Source organism: Amia ocellicauda, unplaced genomic scaffold, assembly GCF_036373705.1.
Source record: "Amia ocellicauda isolate fAmiCal2 unplaced genomic scaffold, fAmiCal2.hap1 HAP1_SCAFFOLD_41, whole genome shotgun sequence".
Taxonomy (NCBI): domain Eukaryota; kingdom Metazoa; phylum Chordata; class Actinopteri; order Amiiformes; family Amiidae; genus Amia; species Amia ocellicauda.
The window spans coordinates 65,001-70,000 of NW_027102981.1; the positions used below are offsets into that span (position 1 = coordinate 65,001).

The following is a 5,000-nucleotide window of genomic DNA, read 5'->3' on the forward strand; positions in this document are numbered from 1 at the left end:
TGTGGCAACGTTGTGCGTTAGCTGGGGTGCCACACCAGACCGGAACTATTTTTTACAAAACGAACACATTGTCTTGATAAAACAGCTGTAATTGAGTGCCTGACACGCCAGTCAAGCTCAATCTTGAGAAGGTGTGCATTTCAGTAAGGATTTCAATTGACATGCAGTATGAAGCTGAAAGGAGGTTGCATCACTATGATGCATAACATTGCATGTATTGTATTTTCAAGTGTGTGCATTCATCCTGTTGTCATTTTGTTTTGAAAGCAGAAGAATCATTCAACAGGTTGCTGAGACAAATGTAAACCAGTAAAACATATGAAGAGAAACAAACCTTGAATATAAGTTCAGTTGTTTAAACATTTGACAAACTATGGTGAGGGGGTAAGAAAACACACAAATCCAGCAGCTCCTGTATTTCAATACACCAGAACCCAATATTATTGGCGAGTCGGGTAGTCCATCATCACAGTTCGAGGGCAGGCATCATTTCAGTAATTTCATCCCGTTGCATTCACATCCGTGCCTTGAATGAGATTGAATGTGATCTTTGCTCTCAAGTATGTTCCCAAGTTTTACACTTTCGTGCTTTGCATGAATGGGAATGGAACCGTGTGTGTTGAATGAGGCTCCTTGTGAGCACTGAACTTTGTCCGGTGGAGTTCCTTTTTGTGTTGCTGTAATTGTGTCATTTCTCGATGAGAAAGATTAGGCAACATTTAGTCACTTCTAGCCATGATGCTCAATTTATTTACGAATGTACCCTAGTTACTAGGGACCGTTTACGTTGGAGAACAAGATCTATTGTATGCCTGTGTATTTGGGGAAGTAAAATCTGAAATAATGATGAAATTGTGTGTATCCAAAGTTAAAACTCGTGATTTGTCGCCCTCTGGTGTGTAAAAGGTGCAAAAGCTTACAGCACCTGGTATTCCCAGGCGGTCTCCCATCCAAGTACTGACCAGGCCCGAGCCCGCTTGGCTTCCGAGATCGGATGAGATCGGGCGTATTCAGGCTAGTATGGCCGTAAGCCAGGGAGGCTGTCCCTGACGCTCTACTTAAAGGGAAGGCAATATCCGTTTCTGCCGTTCATACTTACAGTTGAACTGTCTCTCTACTCTAAAGCCCGGGACACACCAGCGCGCCGCAGCCAGTCCCTGCTAACACGCCACGTTGTGGCAACATTGTGGCAACGTTGTGCGTTAGCTGGGGTGCCACACCAGACCGGAACTATATATTACAAAACGAACACATTGTCTTGATAAAACAGCTGTGATTGAGTGCCTGACACGCCAGTCAAGCGCAATCTTGAGAAGGTGTGCATTTCAGTAAGGATTTCAATTGACATGCAGTATGAAACTGAAAGGAGGTTGCATCACTATGATGCATAACATTGCATGTATTGTATTTTCAAGTGTGTGCATTCATCCTGTTGTCATTTTGTTTTGAAAGCAGAAGAATCATTCAACAGGTTGCTGAGACAAATGTAAACCAGTAAAACATATGAAGAGAAACAAACCTTGAATATAAGTTCAGTTGTTTAAACATTTGACAAACTATGGTGAGGGGGTAAGAAAACACACAAATCCAGCAGCTCCTGTATTTCAATACACCAGAACCCAATATTATTGGCGAGTCGGGTAGTCCATCATCACAGTTCGAGGGCAGGCATCATTTCAGTAATTTCATCCCGTTGCATTCACATCCGTGCCTTGAATGAGATTGAATGTGATCTTTGCTCTCAAGTATGTTCCCAAGTTTTACACTTTCGTGCTTTGCATGAATGGGAATGGAACCGTGTGTGTTGAATGAGGCTCCTTGTGAGCACTGAACTTTGTCCGGTGGAGTTCCTTTTTGTGTTGCTGTAATTGTGTCATTTCTCGATGAGAAAGATTAGGCAACATTTAGTCACTTCTAGCCATGATGCTCAATTTATTTACGAATGTACCCTAGTTACTAGGGACCGTTTACGTTGGAGAACAAGATCTATTGTATGCCTGTGTATTTGGGGAAGTCAAATCTGAAATAATGATGAAATTGCGCGTATCCAAAGTTAAAAATCGTGATTTGTCGCCCTCTGGTGTGTAAAAGATGCAAAAGCTTACAGCACCTGGTATTCCCAGGCGCTCTCCCATCCAAGTACTGACCAGGCCCGAGCCTGCTTAGCTTCCGAGATCGGACGAGATCGGGCGTATTCAGGCTAGTATGGCCGTAAGCCAGGGAGGCTGTCCCTGACGCTCTACTTAAAGGGAAGGCAATATCCGTTTCTGCCGCTCATACTTGCAGTTGAACTGTCTCTCTACTCTAAAGCCCGGGACACACCAGCGCGCCGCAGCCAGTCCCTGCTAACACGCCACGTTGTGGCAACATTGTGGCAACGTTGTGCGTTAGCTGGGGTGCCACACCAGACCGGAACTATATATTACAAAACGAACACATTGTCTTGATAAAACAGCTGTAATTGAGTGCCTGACACGCCAGTCAAGCGCAATCTTGAGAAGGTGTGCATTTCAGTAAGGATTTCAATTGACATGCAGTATGAAACTGAAAGGAGGTTGCATCACTATGATGCATAACATTGCATGTATTGTATTTTCAAGTGTGTGCATTCATCCTGTTGTCATTTTGTTTTGAAAGCAGAAGAATCATTCAACAGGTTGCTGAGACAAATGTAAACCAGTAAAACATATGAAGAGAATCAAACCTTGAATATAAGTTCAGTTGTTTAAACATTTGACAAACTATGGTGAGGGGGTAAGAAAACACACAAATCCAGCAGCTCCTGTATTTCAATACACCAGAACCCAATATTATTGGCGAGTCGGGTAGTCCATCATCACAGTTCGAGGGCAGGCATCATTTCAGTAATTTCATCCCGTTGCATTCACATCCGTGCCTTGAATGAGATTGAATGTGATCTTTGCTCTCAAGTATGTTCCCAAGTTTTACACTTTCGTGCTTTGCATGAATGGGAATGGAACCGTGTGTGTTGAATGAGGCTCCTTGTGAGCACTGAACTTTGTCCGGTGGAGTTCCTTTTTGTGTTGCTGTAATTGTGTCATTTCTCGATGAGAAAGATTAGGCAACATTTAGTCACTTCTAGCCATGATGCTCAATTTATTTACGAATGTACCCTAGTTACTAGGGACCGTTTACGTTGGAGAACAAGATCTATTGTATGCCTGTGTATTTGGGGAAGTAAAATCTGAAATAATGATGAAATTGCGTGTATCCAAAGTTAAAACTCGTGATTTGTCGCCCTCTGGTGTGTAAAAGATGCAAAAGCTTACAGCACCTGGTATTCCCAGGCGGTCTCCCATCCAAGTACTGACCAGGCCCGAGCCTGCTTAGCTTCCGAGATCGGACGAGATCGGGCGTATTCAGGCTAGTATGGCCGTAAGCCAGGGAGGCTGTCCCTGACGCTCTACTTAAAGGGAAGGCAATATCCGTTTCTGCCGCTCATACTTGCAGTTGAACTGTCTCTCTACTCTAAAGTCCGGGACACACCAGCGCGCCGCAGACAGTCCCTGCTAACACGAAACGTTGTGGCAACGTTGTGCGTTAGCTGGGGTGCCACACCAGACCGGAACTATATTTTACAAAACGAACACATTGTCTTGATAATACAGCTGTAATTGAGTGCCTGACACGCCAGTCAAGCGCAATCTTGAGAAGGTGTGCATTTCAGTAAGGATTTCAATTGACATGCAGTATGAAACTGAAAGGAGGTTGCATCACTATGATGCATAACATTGCATGTATTGTATTTTCAAGTGTGTGCATTCATCCTGTTGTCATTTTGTTTTGAAAGCAGAAGAATCATTCAACAGGTTGCTGAGACAAATGTAAACCAGTAAAACATATGAAGAGAAACAAACCTTGAATATAAGTTCAGTTGTTTAAACATTTGACAAACTATGGTGAGGGGGTAAGAAAACACACAAATCCAGCAGCTCCTGTATTTCAATACACCAGAACCCAATATTATTGGCAAGTCGGGTAGTCCATCATCACAGTTCGAGGGCAGGCATCATTTCAGTAATTTCATCCCGTTGCATTCACATCCGTGCCTTGAATGAGATTGAATGTGATCTTTGCTCTCAAGTATGTTCCCAAGTTTTACACTTTCGTGCTTTGCATGAATGGGAATGGAACCGTGTGTGTTGAATGAGGCTCCTTGTGAGCACTGAACTTTGTCCGGTGGAGTTCCTTTTTGTGTTGCTGTAATTGTGTCATTTCTCGATGAGAAAGATTAGGCAACATTTAGTCACTTCTAGCCATGATGCTCAATTTATTTACGAATGTACCCTAGTTACTAGGGACCGTTTACGTTGGAGAACAAGATCTATTGTATGCCTGTGTATTTGGGGAAGTCAAATGTGAAATAATGATGAAATTGCGTGTATCCAAAGTTAAAACTCGTGATTTGTCGCCCTCTGGTGTGTAAAAGATGCAAAAGCTTACAGCACCTGGTAATCCCAGGCGGTCTCCCATCCAAGTACTGACCAGGCCCGAGCCTGCTTAGCTTCCGAGATCGGGCGTATTCAGGCTAGTATGGCCGTAAGCCAGGGAGGCTGTCCCTGACGCTCTACTTAAAGGGAAGGCAATATCCGTTTCTGCCGCTGATACTTGCAAATGAACTGTCTCTCTACTCTAAAGTCCGGGACACACCAGCGCGCCGCAGACAGTCCCTGCTAACACGAAACGTTGTGGCAACGTTGTGGCAACGTTGTGCGTTAGCTGGGGTGCCACACCAGACCGGAACTATATTTTACAAAACGAACACATTGTCTTGATAAAACAGCTGTAATTGAGTGCCTGACACGCCAGTCAAGCGCAATCTTGAGAAGGTGTGCATTTCAGTAAGGATTTCAATTGACATGCAGTATGAAACTGAAAGGAGGTTGCATCACTATGATGCATAACATTGCATGTATTATATTTTCAAGTGTGTGCATTCATCCTGTTGTCATTTTGTTTTGAAAGCAGAAGAATCATTC

At 43.6% G+C, this 5,000-nt stretch overlaps 3 non-coding genes and 1 pseudogene across 3 annotated transcripts; all 4 read right to left on the reverse strand.

Annotated features, from left to right (window-relative positions):
• Positions 1–913: 913 nt before the first annotated feature.
• On the reverse strand, positions 914–1,032 carry LOC136735840 (5S ribosomal RNA). The gene has a single exon (XR_010811366.1). It is a non-coding gene; the product is annotated as a 5S ribosomal RNA (ribosomal RNA).
• Positions 1,033–2,098: 1,066 nt separating this feature from the next.
• On the reverse strand, positions 2,099–2,217 carry LOC136735209 (5S ribosomal RNA). The gene has a single exon (XR_010810829.1). It is a non-coding gene; the product is annotated as a 5S ribosomal RNA (ribosomal RNA).
• A 1,066-nt stretch (positions 2,218–3,283) lies between these two features.
• LOC136735927 (5S ribosomal RNA) lies at positions 3,284–3,402 on the reverse strand. Its single transcript, XR_010811454.1, has one exon. It is a non-coding gene; the product is annotated as a 5S ribosomal RNA (ribosomal RNA).
• A 1,055-nt stretch (positions 3,403–4,457) lies between these two features.
• LOC136735496 (uncharacterized) lies at positions 4,458–4,566 on the reverse strand (annotated as a pseudogene).
• Positions 4,567–5,000: the final 434 nt, after the last annotated feature.